Source organism: Cydia splendana, chromosome 26 (genome assembly GCF_910591565.1).
Source record: "Cydia splendana chromosome 26, ilCydSple1.2, whole genome shotgun sequence".
NCBI classification, from domain to species: Eukaryota; Metazoa; Arthropoda; class Insecta; order Lepidoptera; family Tortricidae; genus Cydia; species Cydia splendana.
Window position 1 is genome coordinate 815,014 of NC_085985.1, and position 18,370 is coordinate 833,383.

Below are 18,370 nucleotides of genomic sequence, written 5' to 3' on the forward strand. Positions count from 1 at the left end.
TAATATGGTACTGTCGAACTGATCTGATGATGGAGACAGGAGGTGGCCATAGGAACTCTGAGATGAAACAACGCAACCTAATTGTGTTAGGGGTTTTTAGAATTGTCTCGATGAGTATTAGTTGTCTGTCGTAAGAAAAGTACAGTCAGCGATAAAAGCTTGTACCAAAAATGAAATTTTTGCCAAAAACTTATTATTTTTAATAACGTCATGTCAAATGTTAAGTGCCCTTTCAGAAACAGAGTTTGATGGAGTTTGATACAACTGATAAAAGATAAATGAAAACATCATTTCTCAAGGTTTGTGGTTTGTGTTCATAGTAGATTACGTCTGTATACAATGTACACAAAAACTCTATTTACTCAAATGTGTTGAATAACCGTGAAGGAGCCAAAATCATGTAATTTAAGCATGTCGTTTTAAAATGAAAGAGTATCTTCGATTGTATGGGAGCGGTTTATTGGCGGTGGGTTTGTGTGACTCTTATTATATCATCATCATCATCAGCCTACTCTCGTCCACTGCTGGACGTAGGCCTCTCCTATTGCACGCTATTGAGCACGATTTGCGGCAACTCTGAGGATCTGATCTAGTCTGAGGGCGTCCTACGCTACGTTTTCCGATGCGCGGTCTCCACTCGAGAACTCGTCTACCCCAACGGTTATCGGTTCTACGGCTAATATAAAAAAAAAGTACTTAAATCTACATACATATGTGTGTAAAATCTCTAGTATGAGATTATGTGCGCGGTCACTAAACTCGCGTTTTGTTGTTACCTAACTAATTCAGAATATAAACAAATATCTACTTACCTTAATTTAGCTAATGGTTTTTTTTTAGTTTGTTTGCCAGTATATTTGCCAGAGCATTGTCATTTGTGAAATATTCTTTTAGAATATTATTGACTTGCGATGGTTTTATATTTTCTAATATATGTACTAATTCCTTAGGTAATTTATTTAATGTATCTGGGAGAATATACCAACAAGTTCTTTTGGAATATACATTATTTGCCTTTGTCACCGTGTACATTGGTAAATTCTGGAGTTGACGCAATTTATTAGATCTCTCTAATTTTTGCAAGTGAGTTATTTGATGAGATTGTTCTTTAATGATTGCTGCATCAACTTTATCAAATACATTCATTACTTTGTAGTATTTAAACAATAGGGCATAGTTCTCTCTGTACTTAGTTTTTAGGGTTCCGTACCCAAAGGGTAAAACGGGACCCTATTACTAAGACTCCGCTGTCCGTCCGTCTGTCACCAGGCTGTATCTCACGAACCGTGATAGGTAGACAGTTGAATTTTTCACAGATGATGTATTTCTGTTGCCGCTATAACAACAAATACTAAAAACAGAATAAAATAAAGATTTAAGTGGGGCTCCCATACAACAAACGTGATTTTTGACCGAAGTTAAGCAACGTCGGGCGGGGTCAGTACTTGGATGGGTGACCGTTTTTTTTTTGCCGTATTTTGCATTATGGTACGAAACCCTTTGTGCGCGAGTCCGACTCGCACTTGCCCGGTTTTTTTTTTATATGGTACTATGGTTTTAATAAGTCTTAGTTGGATATCATATATTCTTTGTAGGTAGGTTTTGTACGTATATGACCGGCCCACTGCCACTTTAGCTTGCTAATCCGGTGGGCTATGTCGACGACTTTAGTTCTCTGACGGATAACTTCATTACGAATACGATCCCTCAGAGAGACTCCGAGCATAGCCCTTTCCATAGCTCGCTGAGCGACTTTGAATTTATGGACCAGTCCTACCTTGAGTGTCCACGTTTCGGCTCCGTATGTCGTCACGTATATGTATAATAGCCTAATAATAAAGAATGTTTCATAACATTTCCCCCTTTTCGGCCCGACACGGCATCTTGTTAGTACACTACGTCACAATCCCATAACACGATTATCACTGACGTGGACATCAGGTGACGTGACGTAGTGGAACGAGTAGGTAACTGTTTGAACGGTGCTAATCACACATCGTCACCGAAATCTAGGTGAATAGTGAACTATTTGGAAAAGATTTAATTTAACCATGATGTAGGTAGGTTAATATCTATCCAAAGACAATTTTCAAAACTTGCAAAGCTCCTATGTAATGTTCTAGGTTTTTTCTGCACGTTTATTGTGACGTTTATTATTTGTTTGTTTTTGTGCACGTTTGTGGTGTCGTGTTTCGGAGGTTCCGGGGCAAACTGCCGAATCCGACACAAGAGCAGCCGATGCAACGGAGCCACGCCGTTTTGTCGACTAAATAGTGTTTAGTTTTAAGTTTATAAAATACATATGTATGTTAGTCTGTAAGGTATTTGTAATATGGGCCTTGTTGCCTGATTTAAATTTCTTAAATAAATTGCCAAACCTTCTTACAGTTAGTTTCTATTTCTATGACACTTAAAATAGACGCCAATGAGTGACGCAAATGTGAAATGAATCAGTCGTTAACAGTTAAAAACATTTGAGGAATAATCCCTAATTTGAACGGGAACTTTCTAACTGGAAACTTACATGAGTATTTTCTCATGAAAGTTTTCAGTAATTTTACCTTGGGAATGTTGCTAAATCTGGGTGAATCCAACGAACTAGAACAACTACTTATAGCCCAGACACGGGTTCCGTACCTCAAAAGGAAAAAACGGAACCCTTATAGGATCACTCGTGCGTCTGTCTGTCCGTCTGTCACAGCCTATTTCTCGGAAACTACTGGACCAATTAAGTTTAAATTTGGTACCATATGTAAATTAGTGACCCAAAGACGGACATGTAACGTAAAAAAAAGAAATTTTAAACACGGGGGCCACTTTTGGGGGATAAATAAGAAAGTTAAAAAATAATGTTTTTCAAATTAAATCGTGTTACATATCAAATGAAAGAGCTCATTTTGAGATGTTCAAATATATTTTTATTATAATTTTAAAATAAATAGGTTAGAAGTTATTTAAGAAAATAGCAAAAAAATTACCATTGTCGCCCCCCCTTTATCTCCGAAACTACTGGGTCTAAAATTTGAAAAAAAAATACACAAAATAGTTCTTTACCTATAGATGACAGGAAAACCTATTAGAAATATGCAGTCAAGCGTGAGTCGGACTTAATGTACGGAACCCTTGGAACGCGAGTCCGACTCGCACTTGGCCGGTTTTTTCCTAAGAGCCTGGCTCTTGTCGGTGGAGTAATCGCCATTCCGTTCTTCTCTCTGCCACTGTTTTGAGCTCCTGATACGTCACTACGTTCATTTTCTCTTAGGCCTGGCCTCTATTTCACCACCGTGACAGGTGCGACAATTGTCGACATCACTGTTACTGACGTCACAGGCCTCCATAGGCGACGGTAACCGCTTACCATCAGACGGGCGGTATGCCTGTATGCCACCAACATGTTAATTAAAAAAAAAACTCCACTATATCGCCAGTTAATAAGTACTTATTTTGCGAAGCTAATGACAATTGTCACAAGAAACACGACAATTGTCACGAAATTCCGACACAGAACTCATTTGCTGTCAAGAATTACCGAAAGTTCTTTTAAATCTTGTGACAATTGTCATCATTATCATCATAAACATCGCAAGAGAAATACCTGTTTTTTGCCAATATAATAAAGTTTTTTTTAAATAATACAATGATGGTGGCAAACAGGAATACGACCCGCCCGATGGTAAGCGGTAACCGTAACCCATGGATGCCTGTGACGTCAGCAACAGTGACATTTGTCGAATTATCGCACCTGTCACCGTGGTGAAATAGGGGCCTGGTCCAAATACGCACGTCTCGATCTTCCTCTGCCTCTCTGTTTTTCTATTCTGGCTTCAATTATCCTGTTGTCCTTTTCATAGTACATATAAAACAAACAATTATGAACCTTATTCATAACCAAACCAAATGCATCGCGTAACCTCCCGAAAGAAAAGCTTTGACGCAATAAGGTTGAAATTTCGATTTTTATTCTTTGTCTTAGGAGGATAGACTTTATGTAAGTATCGTAGAAGATATTTATCTGAAATATGATGTCAAGAAGTTATTTTCTTTCAAACAGCCCCCCATGCCCTCTACTATAATTAAAGGTAATTTGATAATTTGTGTCGCCGTATTTACCCGGCAGAGGTCGTTGTTGTCCCATCTTTAATGATCCCCACTTATTTATCAGGTGATGTTTGTTACAACACGGACGTCAACAACATGTCACTTTTTTTACCTGGCCCCTGTTATCATGGTGTCACCAATGTCACCACACTGGTGTCACCATGGTGAAACAGTGACAAATCGTTCGTACCGTCCATGGAGTATAGAGTAAAAGGAACGAAATCTCTTATGTTAGAACAGTTGTAAAAGTGTCCAGCAGTCAGCTGTAAATAACAGTTCCAAATCTCTCCAGAGCAGCGCTAGAGTAGCTAAGAACGTAGGCGTTATTGACGGAGTGAAGTGCGCTGTCAATGATTTGAAATTTTTTATCAAGTATTCTAGGTATTGTAGCGCCACCTATAAGGTTTTTTGACGGTTTTTGATACATACCTCTACCATCCATAGTACCGTCCGTACTTGACCCAGAAAGACAGTAAATTGTTAGGTTCAGGTGGTCAGTCACCGTGGTGAAATAGGCCCCTGGGGGCTTAGCCAAGATGACAATCTTACATCGACTAACGCCTATCGAAAGGTCAAAACTGACAGATGCTACAAAAAAGTTACGTGACTCCAACTTTCCATGCGTTATTTAATAGAGATGCACCGGATATTCGGTTACTATCCGGTATCCGGCCTATCCGGCGAATATTTTAATATCCGGCCGGATACCGGATAGTAACATTGCTTGATTTCGGAGTAAACAAATTCGATTTATGAAACAGTCATGGTCATAATCGTACTCGTTTATTATTTTAAAACAATTTAAAGATTCCACTCACTTGCACGCGCACTCATTTCAAACCTAGAAATAAGTCCACGCGAACGTTAACTACGGAACAGGTCAAAACGTCAAAACCTGCACAATGCACACCTGAAGAACCGAAATGTTCGGCATCCGGATACCGAATATTCGGCCGATGGTCAAGCCGAATATCCGGTATCCGGCCAAACAACTATCCGTTGCATCTCTATTATTTAAGTTTCGATTGGCGTTTTCTGTCAACGATTGTCACCTTGGTTAGGCCTCCTGCCCCTGGGCATACTGGGAGCTTCGTCTATACATATTCCGTCGTGAGTTTCATTGAGACAGTTTATTGTTTAAATAATTTAGTGGCCGTATGATCGGTCACCGAGGTCCCGTCTACAATTGTGTCGACACTCATTATCATGTTGCTTAAGTAATCGCTAATCATTGTTTACAATAGCGTAGTGCTTATAGTAATCGCCTAATTGAATATATCGTATCTGCTCCATATCTCTAAGGGCTCATTTTAGACGATGCGAGAACTCGCATGCGAGTTTCTTTGCGGTTTTTGATCGGTCGTTTGAATTGGACGTAACCAACAGTCCGCAATGTAACTAAAATCGCATGCGAGTTCGCCCGCCGTCTAAATCAACCCTAATTCTCTGAATAAGTAATAGTACTGCCGTACAGAAAAGAATCTTCCTACAAAACCGAAGTTTAACAACGATTCATGATGTCCCTTTCTTTTTGTACTATCCCTTTCGGCTATTTAGAGTTGTCAAAATTCAAGTCATTACCTTATCTGTGGTCGTAAACAGCTATACACAAAGGACGTCAAGTTGTGCCAACCCTAATATGTAATGGATCGGAGCAATGCCAGGCGTGGCTCACTCCGCGATTTCGTCGCTTTGCTACAGGTAGTTAAAAGTACATCCGTTCCACACCAATATTGTTGGCTACCCATAAGCCGCGCGTGGCGCTATCGCCACCTAGCGGCCATATCTGTCCTGATCGTAACAGACGCGTTTTGTTAGAGAGTGAGTCTTATAATAGTTTAATAGTACTAGGTACAGAAGGTACCTAGTACTATTAAACTATTATTTATTCTGTGGCAATGCTGAGCCGAATGGAGCCGAGAATGCCCGAAAGGATCAGTTTCGCCCCCCTGCTAAGGTAAAACGTAACCTGTGCGTCAAGCAAATCTTGTCAGTAGCAATGTAAAGCAAACTAAAGTAGGGCAACACTCAAAGAGTAGTATTGCGCCAAGAAAAGCAGCAATGTACAATGTACATCGAACCAAAACTTTTTTTTCCGCTGAGCGCGCCCGTCAATTCAAATTGTCAGATTGTCACTCGCGGATTCTCTATTGAAAATGTTTGAAATTATTATTAATAGTTGTTAATAGGTATGGACGGACAATTTAAAAGTTGTGTGTGATGTTGATAAAAATGATTAACTAATTTGAAGATCTCAAAATAAAATTAGAAGTGGACTATGCCGTTAAACAAGAATGTATGAATAAAATCATTGCTTCAGCAGGTAGATGTCCTACTACTGGATTTTAATATTTTATTAGATTTCTCATTTGGCACTGTAGGCATTGTAGGCATCTTAGCTTTAATTAAGCACAATCTTATTTAATATATTGGTATTTGATGGTGACACAGCAGAAATATCTCTTGAAATAGAATCGATTCAGAATGTAAACAAAGATGATGGCTGTCATTCGCGATCCACATTCCACAGATAATAAAACACAGATGACACGCGATTTTCGAATTATTCGAACACAGTGTTGCTAACACGCGATTTTTCAAATTTGCCGCCGTTTGCTACTGACAAGATTTGCTTGACCCACTGTAAACTTCCATTGTCTGCCCGTCTGCTTGTCTGTTGGTTGTATCTTCGTACGCATCTGTTTTAGGTAAATGACCGTTTTTTATATTTTTTGTTTTGTAATGTTTAATATTTATCTTTTAAATTTACTTTCAATTTGAATAAGCTTTATTCGTAAATATAAACAAAAAAACCATAAACCAGGTCGGCAATATTGAATGAAAGTCCATTGCAAACGCCGAAACTGCTACCAAGATGATGTTTCACAGAATATTACAATATCGTAGCTATAGCTAAACATATATGTACAGTCGCCATCAGATATATCGGAGCGGCCAAGGTGCTCACAAATATCGGAACACGCCTCTATTGTCAAGGCGTTAGAGCGCGTGTTCAGATATTGTGAACACCTTGGCCGCTCCGTTATATCTGATGGCGACTGTATGTAACATTGAGGCCGATTTACGGTTTTGATACGACCATGAAGATGGCTCACGCTGGTTGGTGTGTGCTATGCTAAATGAAAGACAATGGCGAGGTCGTGTCAAAACAAGATCAAAATCATAACAGAATCGGCCTTCTTATCATAATATTTTAGCAGAATATTTGTGAATAAGAGCAATAACAGCTAGTGAACTAAAAAATAGTATGCATCAACTGAAGTTTCTGTTTCGGCAAAAAAACCGGTTTCGGTTGGACACCACTTACTAAAAAACCGGGCAAGTGCGAGTCGGACTCGCGCACGAAGGGTTCCGTACCATAATGCCATAAACGGCAATAAAATGGCAAAAAAAACGGTCACCCATCCAAGTACTGACCCCGCCCGACGTTGCTTAACTTCGGTCAAAAATCACGTTTGTTGTATGGGAGCCCCACTTAAATCTTTATTTTATTCTTTTAGTATTTGTTGTTATAGCGGCAACAGAAATACATCATCTGTGAAAATTTCAACTGTCTAGCTATCACGGTTCGTGAGATACAGCCTGGTGACAGACGGACGGACGACCCTTTGGGTACGGAACCCTAAAAAGGATGCACGAGACCTAGGTTCAGGCAACGGGCTATGTGAAATTAAAGTTTATTAGTATTTTATTTTATAAACACGATTTAAATCCCCATTACAGCATTAATACACCTGTCAACACAAATGTCGGACATGACACCCCTTCACAACACTTGACTTTACAAACTTAACCAAACACTAAAACAATCCAAAATATTACTTATTGCAAATGTAATAAGAACTTCAGTAAATTACAGTTAAGTTGGTCGTATCCCGGATGAAATGCGTTTTTAAAACTGCGTATGAGTCTCTGAGATTATGCTAATTTAAATCTTCTTGTGAAATATTAAGGTTGTTTTTTAAACGGCATAGGTATTTAGATGCTGGCTATTATATCATTTAATTGATTTGCAGGTAATGAGTACAATATGATGGGTTTGGAGGCAATTCTTTTTAGGGATTTAAAGTAAAATATTTTTTTTAAGTTGAACGAAATGAGCTGACATTCAGGAATGATGTACTTATGTACAAAATATATTTTATACTAAATAGTTATTTACAAAACCCGGTCGTTTTTTACCGCCAGCATAATTTCCTAGACCTTTTTAGTACCTCCTAAATATTGATCATATCAAATACGGATATAATTTATCTTAAATATTATTAAATTATTATGCATGCAGTAAACTATTACGATAATAACTGTCAATATATTTAATAATGCGATAAATTTACAACTACATCTTCTAGATAATTTATTAAAATATGTTTAACATTATTAATGATTATTGATTGTTTAACAAATTGCATAATAAATTTAACCACAGCAGTTAACTTCAGCGATTGCTATACCAGTTTTCGTGCGGTAAAGGTGAGAATCGCTTTAAGGTAAATATAGAAATTAATTGACACTTAATAGGTTGACTACACTTGCACATTGGATTATAAAATGGCATAGAAATCAGGGATGTTGCGAATATTCGCATCCGCAACCGCGGAACTTCCGCATTATTTTCAACATCCGCATCTGCATCCGCATCCGCATAAAATCGATGCGGAGCTTATGCGGATGCGGATGTGGAACAAGTCGGTACCAGGAACGTCTTAGCGGCGGCGTAAGTGCTAGGTAATTTCGTCATTACCTATAACGAAATCGATTAGATCTAGAAAAGTCGGCCAACTTACTGTTTATAAAATATAACGCACCTAATATATTCTTACTCAAATACTAAACGTTTCGTTTTTTTTAAATAAAAATTACTAAAAATGTAACATTTGTCGTTTTTTAAGTACCTAATCTTGATATCTGCATCCGCATCCGCGGATGTGAGCCTTTAAATATCTGCATCCCTGATAGAAATTTCTACCTAGAATCGTTAGCGCTTACGATTCTTATGGGATATTCCATATATGTGTGCATATGGAATGCAGGGTATCCTGTTCATCACGTGTGTGTTACATACCTATCTAGAGTTGGACCAACAAAAGTCTTCAACGATTTTCATAGCATACGCAGTGCAAGTGTTATTTATACGTCATAATTTCATAGAAGTTTGACGTTTAATACAGTACGTTACGTTTAAAACAGTTAAGTAAAAACAACAAAAAGACAACTCCAAATCATAACGGGGGTGTTTACCGGCCATTACTGGGTCAAAGGAATTCTGGCCAAGATGGGACACTCTGACAACACCGATTGTTATGTGTGGCGAAGAGGAAGAGACAGTGAAACACTTAATGTGTGAATGTCACGCCCTCGCCAGACAAAGAATGAAGGACTTTGGAGCAGGATATCTGGAACCAAAGGACTTTAAAACGCTACCCATGAGCTCCATCATCCAACTCATGGACATGTTGGGAAAAGCTCTTGAGTAGTTGACGGATCTTCTCTAGGGGGTATTTGCACAAAAGTCGAATATGTGTCGAAGTGTATCTGCAAGGGCCCCCGAAAACAATAAGATAAGATAAGATAAGTAAAAACAAAAAGTACTGCATCTACTAGGTATAATAGGTATAATAATTTTCTAAAGGTGCAGGAGACACAAAACAAACCAATTTAGACGCAAGGTTAAAGTGGTCCACTTATCATTAAGATAATCACCTATTAAAGTAATTATCACTTGCAGAGAAACGGTAAAACAATAACAACAAGAACAAATCATCGGAAACATTTAAATATGAGTCACTTTATTCATTACTAATTTGAATAATTTTTTGTACGTGAAGTATATAATTTTTATATCCATATTGTAAAATAACCTAAATTAAATTAAAAGACAAATAACGGACGTCAATTGTTCCGGATAATTACGATTTCTATTAATTTTTATTTTCCTGATTTAGAGATGTTTTCTGTTTAGTGTTTATACTCGTACCTATAAGATGGTCAAGCAAATCTTGTCAGTAGAAAAAGGCGCGAAATTCAAATTTTCTATTGGACGATATTATTGACGCAAACGCAAAATGTATAATTTTACTGTATTATATCCTTTCGCGCCATTTTCGCGCCTAATTTTTTAAATTTGCCGCCTTTTTCTACTGACAAGATCTGCTTGACCAGCTAAGTTAGAATTTTTTAATCAGCCCTTTTTTATGTACCTACATATTGTAGATTATGTATACTATAAGTATTTATATATAACTATATATTATATTATATAGGTAAATAAATAAATAAAAATAAAAAGCCTTTATTGATTCTCTACATGGTACATAAAAAGTTTAAAAAAATGATTTGCGTAGTTAAAAAAATATATATTATTATTTTGTAGAGACCCCTCTTCGGGTGAAGGCCTCCTCCAGACTCAGCCAGTTTTTCCTGTCCTTTGCCTTCTGTGACCAGTCTTGCCCGGCTGTAGCCACGATTTCGTCGAGCCATTTTTCTTTAGCCTTCCCTCTATTCCTTGTCCCCGCAGGGCCCCGCCATAGGGTGGTTATTTTTGCCCACCTGTCTTTATGCATTCGTGCTGTATGGCCACACCATTTCCACTTTAATTTTTGCGCAAATGATAATGCGTCGATTACACCATATTATATAGGTACTATACATATATTATACATATTAACTGGGGTTTCAAAGGTTAACAGTTTCAAAAACTGCACTTGCAAATAAAGATCCGTTCGTTGAGAATGTATGGTCGCAAATGCTACAAATAAGGTTACAATGTAGCAAATGTTTATGCAAAGTTTATGTAACCAATAAAATTCGCATAAAGTTTAATCTACGCCTCCATAATTGTTTAACAGCATTACCTATAAGGTCAGGGGTATATTTGAGAATATATATACCTATTGAATTTAATAACAAGATTATAATTAGATTTGTAAGTTCGCACGCAGTTTCTACCTGTGGAAACTTGTAATTGGCTTACTGTTTCTATGTTATTACCTAACTTGTTACACTAGCTGTAAGTTTTCCTAAAAAATGAAATAAAATAAATAAAATAAAATATCTGGGGGAAATAGCTTTGCTCGGAAAACATGTAAAAACTCAAAATGCACGTTTACCCAGAGATAAGACCTAGCTAGATCGATTTATCGCCACCGTAAACCCCCAGATAGCAAATTTCATCGAAATCGTACCTATAAATAAACAAGAATTGCTCTTTTAAAGGTATTAGATTTATTTAAAATATAGTATCTCTATTGTTTTTTTTGTATTTAATAATACTTTACACCTACATAATCTACATAATCTAGTGTACAAAAGAATATTTATTTTTAGACGGAATACTGAGAATTTGCCCTGTAGTATGTTGTTCTTTAGTGGTCTTAGTTACCTGACAATAAATGTTATTAGATTTAGCTTTTTATTTGCTCAAATCTAAATGTAATGTAAATTCATACAATAAATAATTAACTACACAAATACTCGATTAATTTCAAGTTTCTCCCAGCCTTAAGGGGCCCACTGATTAACAGTCCGCCGGACGGTATCGGCCTGTCAGTTGTTCGGAACTGTCAAAATTTTGTTCTAACTGACAGGCCGATACCGTCCGGCGGACTGTTAATCAGTGGGCCCCTTAATGTTCCGCCGTCGGCCACAGTTCGGTGAATAACAATAAATTACAATATTTTACAGGAACAGTTATCTTGCTGAAGAGATCGCTCTTAGCTATAAGACCGTCTGTCAATGCCGGGGGCTACCTGCGTTAACTTAAAAAAAAATCTGTAATAAGATATTTTTGCACGGTAATTTTCCATTTAGTTTTTCTTTTATATTTTATTAGGCTTATTCAACGTTAAAATAAAATAAATAAAATAAGTAGGTTAGAGTGGTCATTTTTTTAACTATTAATTAACATAGAATTATTAAAATCGTAATTAATATAATAATCATGTTTTTTATAGTTTCTTTAAGTAAGTTCCTTAGATTTAGACCAAGAAAAGTCTGCAGCGATTTTGATTGCCCACGCAGTGCAAGTGTTATTTATAGGTACGTCATAAGTAATTTCATAGAAGTTTTACGTTTAAAATAACACTTGCACTGCGTGGGCTATCAAAATCGCTGCAGACTTTTCTTGGTCTAACTCTACCTTTTTGGTACCCTTTTTGGGACTGTCTATTTATCGTTATAATAATGATATGATGATTTTCTATAGCTACGCCCTTATATTAAGGGACGTGCTTATTAAATGCCACATGTAACCAGTCATGGCAAACTTGTAATGATTGCACCCTTGGCTCAAAATTAAAAAGTCACCGGCTCAATAAGCAAGATTGCGAATAAACCTGTTACGCAACAAAAAATCGAACCATACCTGTCAAGGAATAAGGTCAACGTTCCGTCGCTTGCACAAGATCCATTATTGTTTAACACAAATTAAACTAATTATGCACTTTTACACGCACGGCAAAAATAATGTACATTTTTTTACACGTATTTAACAGTCACTAATTGTTTTATAAACCTTTTTGGTTATTAAAAAGTCACTCAACGATTTTTTTCTGTCATCGAAGTTTGCCGCGTTAAGTTTTGGCGGGATCCAAGATGGCGGCGATACGTGCTCCTCGCACCGCTGCCGACCGATACTGACCACGCTACGTATGCAACGTGGTGCTTCTGCCACATCCCTGCACATCATTACACTCTTATTACAAACAACATAGAGTTTAAATTCGTAAAGCTAGTTGCGTATAAAAATGCAACGTGGTGATTTTTGGCATATCATTCAAATGCGTTTGACTTACATCTTATTCTCATAGTTTTAAAGTCTAAATTGGTTTGATTTAGGTGTATTGAAGAGTTGTAAAGAGTATCGTACGATACGATGTAAAAGTGGCTGGAATACTTTCGAGTAAAACTCGTGAAAAAACTTGTTGGGTGGGTTTCAGGAGACTACGCGGAGTGCATAAGACATATTAAATTACAATCTGCTACAGTTATTGGTATAGTAGATTGTTAACCAAGGGATGAAATGATGCCGTTCACCCGAGTTAAACACTCTACTTTTCGTTTCGAATACGAGGAAAGTAAAATGCTTGTGTTTTTTAAAAAACATGACTAAGTATACATTTTTATAGTATTTTATGAGGGTACTTTCAATTAACAATTTAGGCAAAAGTATCGTTATTTATGGAAAGTCAAATATCAGAATGGACATTGTATAACAAATCCATTTATACCCAAATTTTAATTGCTTATCGTAAAAAAATCGTACTTGGAACCTAAAACTCTAGTGCAGAAACGTATCATTTTCTGCACACATTTTAGAACAACAATGACTCTCTTTCAGAGCATGAGAAATAAAAAAATATTTTAGAAAGGGCTGATCAGTGATCATTTTGTTCATAGAATTTCCAAAGCCATTTATTTTAAATATACACGATAGGTATTAGCTACTTTCTGTAATTAATATAGGTAAGCGTAATCAATATAATATTGATTATTTAAAATTAGATGACTTCTTAAAAATGATTTTTTCCTATTTATCCTGTAATAATCCAATCAGGAATTTCGGAATTAAATCGAGCACTAAAAATTATAATAATTTATACTTAGTCTAAAATTCTCTCCAAAATCTTATGGTGTAATTTTCGTCTATTTATCATTTATGCTAATCATTTACTTAATGCTAATGATGTAAATTATTTTTCTTTATTTATTTTTTAACACCGCGTAATCAGGATCACTGTAACCCCACAATGTCAAAGTCACCCCGCGTTCACTTTTATTTAAAAAAAGACAATAGGTAGCTACAGTCAGCAGCAATAGTTGCTAAGCGGGCGAGGTGTTCAAAATGATCTTGACGCGACTTTATTGTTAAGAGAATAAGAGCGTGTCAAGGTAATTTTGAACACCTCGCCCGCTAAGCAACTTCTGCTGCTGACTGCCTAACGTTTTTAAATGCATAAGTACCTATTAAACTAATTTCAAATAGATAAACATGCATACTTAATTAATCGTATTTAATATAATGTATGTAATTTAATCAAATTTTATGTAATAACGTTATATACATAAAAAATTGCATTAAAATCGGAAGTTTCGATTTTATAATAATATTGTATTGTATGTATATTTGTATATTTAGTGGCTTTCCATCAGAGGAGGGTCCTTATGCTTCATGTGCATTGTGCAATAAGGACATTTCTTTCAGAATTTCGGATGGTTTTCGGATAAAAAGGACATTGAAGCATAAGAACCCTTCTGTGAAGGAAAGCCACATATGATATCTTCGAGAAGTCTGAAACTTCAGCCTACTCTACTTATAGTAGATACCAGTGTCTTGCGTAGCATTTACCTAGTCCGGTATTTCTCTTCTGTGCTATGTGAAAGAAATCAGGACTTTATGAAAAATACATTTCGCCTCCATACCTCCTGAGACCCTGAAGATTTGTTTTATTTATGAATTTGGAACCCTTGATTACTCAATATAAGTTCAAAATAGATAGTGGAATATGTACAAAAATTTGTATAGTCACCTGCAATAATATGTTACAGAACGAAGGCCGCAAAAATATCTGTTACGAACTTATTTGGAGAGCTATAAGAGCGTGTCACATATATTTGCGGCCTTCGAAGAGTAATATATTAACATAATAACAGGTGACTGTACCCAGGATCTTAGGCGGTTAGATACAAAATACAAAACCTCTAGGCGTCTTTCAGTAGTTTTTATATTCCTTTTTTAATTTTAGATATATTTAGGGTTCTTTAGTTTTAATTTAGTTTTATTCATAGATATATATAATCGAATTTAAACTGTTGTGAGACATACGAACATTGAATAATTTTACGGTTTAGACTCACTTGTTTTAAGTCACTCGCGCGACATGTTTCGGAGAGCCTAGGTCTCCTTTCTCAAGCACTAACAGTGCGAGCAGCGTTCACGACGGCCGTTAGATATATTTAGTTCATAATTTATTTATTTGTCTTTTTATTGTCTTATTCATACGTAATAAATACAAAACAAATGTTCATAATGTTTATACCGATTTATACAGCGTGACCTTAGCCATTGGACAAACCCTGAAATCCCACGTAGGGTTACTTCTCAGAAATGCTCTAACGGTAATATTTTTTAATTAGAACAAAAGATAAAAAAAATAATTATCAAACTTAAGTTATTTCCAATAATCGACAACAAATAGAAACATACTGTATTTATCATTGGCAGTGCTTTTGACAATTTGTTTGAAAATGTGCGGCAATGATGACATTTTAAATAGTCAGAATCTTAATGTAATAAATAAAAAAGATAATCAAAACGGTCGAAGAAGGTTTCATACTATTTATTACCTCAGGAGCTACTAACTCCAAAGTTGCTCCAAAGTAAAAAAATCGTAATTTGTTAATTTCTTCGTAACCGCTACACCGATTGTAATGCTACTTTGTATACTGGTTCTAAATACCCTAATGCATATGTACATTTCGGCTTTGTCCAACGGCTAGGGACACCCTGTATTTTGAAATCAATCCTGAAACAATTTAATTAGATATAAGATATAAATTAAAAATTGCATGTAGGTATTGAAAATCTGTCTACGCCTAAAACAGCAGGAATGCAGATTATTAAATGCTGTAAAAGTGACTTCACTTCAAATAACGTTGCGTCAGAATAGTCAGCGACACTTGTCTTACGCCAAAGACGAGTAAACAATGCAGACGTGCAACTTGCGGAAAGTTTTCAAAAAGTTGGAAATATATCGAAAACTTCACAATATAAGAAATTTCCGTAAGAAAGTTGCGTAAAGTTTCAATAAAAATGTAAGCAAGAAATGTCTGAAAATTTCGTAATTATTTAAAGTTTCCGTCTACACATAGTAAACAATAAAATATATTTAAGCCGCCGTCGTGTGCATGTAAAGATTGCAAAGTCATCTGAACAAAAACCGAAAAGTTGCAAGACATTCTCAAATAATCCACAAGAAACTCTCATGAGAAAATTCTCATGCAAGTTTCCACTTGGAAAGTTCCCGTTCAGATTAGGGATTATTACTCAATGTTCTTAACTCTTGACGACTGTTTCAGTTAACATTTACGACATCTATTTCAAGTGTCATAGAAATCGCAACTAACTGTATGAATAATTGGCAAAAATGTGCAGTAATAAATACAGAATACATCCACTTTGCAATTATTGAAAATTCTCTTTGGCACATTGCTAACACAGCGAGTGTGATGGCCACCTTTTCGCCGGGGGTTGCGCGGGGAGACCTCTTTCCTATGGTTTTATATGGTATGTTTAATTTTTAGATTTATTTAGGGTTCTTAGATTTAATTTAGTTTTATTTATAAGGTCTATCCAAGCAAGGGCTGACTTGCAAAAATCCCGGAAAAAGGGGGCAAGGTCGCCCACGTACCACCTGGAGGCGCACAGTGGAAAAGGAGGCACCAGTTGGCCTCGGCTGGGTGAGCTGGAGGAGGCCGCGGTGGACCGCAAAAAATTGAATTCCCTTCTAAGAGCCCTATGTCCCTGATGAGGGATTGTGATCCCTCCTATGATGGTATCCTGTGGGATACCATCATCATCATCATTTATAGGTAGGTAAGTATATTTAGTGTATAAGTAATTTATCTATTTATTATGTTGTTACTTCTTAATCTTCTTATTACAGTTACATATTTACTCGTCTTTGTCCCCGACCAAAGTGCAAATCTTTCAATTGAACTTCGTATCTTGAGTTAACGAAACTCAGAGAAATATTGATTAGATATTATGCACATAAGGTAGGCGACCTAGCTTTTACCTAACCTGGCGTAGGTTATTTGCTAGACGAGTTAAATCAGTAACTAAAAAAAACAACGGGTTGCACTCCGGGAGTGCCGGCAGAAGTGAAAACTCAATGACATTGTAACTCAAAATTTTAATAACAGCGCCATCTAGTGCAAAATGTCTGCAGCACTATGTACAATTGAGGTTAACGCCATCTAGCGTTATTTCGTCGCATTACTTGAAACCCCTAAGCACATCACTGTGAGTACTAGAGTTATATTAGTACCAGTTTGAGGGAAACTCACTAGATGGCATTTAAATCAAAAAAGAAAAACTTAATGACATTGTAACAGTGTCCGTCACACGTGACGTCACGTCTTACGTCTTACGCTCTCGCGAGTTTAACATTTTTTCCCCATCACAAAAAGTGCTCAGCGCCGCTAAAGAAGTTTTCACTTCAAAAAACAGTGGGTAAGTAAGGTGTTGGTACTAGGTCGACAACGTTGCCCGTGCCCATGCCAACAATACCCATTAGATGACACCCTGCTGTCACCTCTATTGACAATGACTTAAGTTTCAAGATGACATGTACTGGGACCACGTCGCGTCGAGCTACCAGTACCACCACCTTATCTGTTTATTTTAAAGGCTGGCCATCGCTATCCAACGTGGTAACGCGGCAAGTGTGATGGGCACCTTTGCACCCGGTACAACTCGCGGAGGTCTTTTAGATTAAAATATTTTAATTTTTAGATATATTTAAGTTATTTTTGTATGATTTTTTAGGCTACAAATATAATGACCACCAAAAAATACTTTGGTACCCTAAATAAAAAAATCATGCTTACCAAAAAAAATTACTGAACACCAAAAAAATAAGGCCTAAAAATACAAAAGTACCACCGTTTTAAATACGACTGCCCTTCAAATTGTATTCAAATACCAAATATATTGAATGACCACCAAAAATCATTAATGATCATCAACTCTTGAAGACCAAATTAATGCGATATTTTCACCTAAATAAACCACTATGATTACCAAAAAATGTATACATATTACCAAATAAAGTAAACTGATGCCAAAATTACTAGCCCCTCCCGCTCAATCCCCCGTACCACGTACCACATACCTACCTAACCTAACCTACTTTTCTAGTAGCATTTCGTTATGCTACTAGAAAAGTAAGTTAAACTGCTATGCTATCAGTTAAGTGGGTTAGGTTAGGTTAGCACTGCGACCTTTACAGAAACGAAGTGGTACTATAAAAGTAGGTTAGGTTAGGTTTGAACTGCGACCTTTACAGAAACGAAATGCTACTATAAAATTGGGTTAGGTTAGGTTAGAACTGCGATCCTCACAGAACCGAAATGCTACTAGAAAAGTGGGTTAGGTTAGGTTTCAACTGCGACCCATACAGAAACGAAATACTACTAGAAAAGTGGGTTAGGTTAGATTTGAACTGCGACCCATACAGAGACGAAATGCTAC

General features: G+C 36.5%; 1 protein-coding gene across 3 annotated transcripts in view; it reads right to left on the reverse strand.

Moving 5' to 3' along the window:
- LOC134803314 (uncharacterized) overlaps window positions 1-12,756 on the reverse strand; it is an 81,342-nt gene extending 68,586 nt beyond the window's left edge. For 2 of the 3 annotated variants that reach the window (XM_063776097.1, XM_063776098.1), the window contains exon 1: window positions 12,482-12,755. The gene's annotated coding sequence lies outside the window, so the exon portion shown is untranslated. Of the gene's footprint in view, window positions 1-12,481 lie in introns of all 3 variants that reach the window. The other variant, XM_063776096.1, reaches the window with a different exon arrangement.
- Between the last annotated feature and the right edge of the window lie 5,614 nt (window positions 12,757-18,370).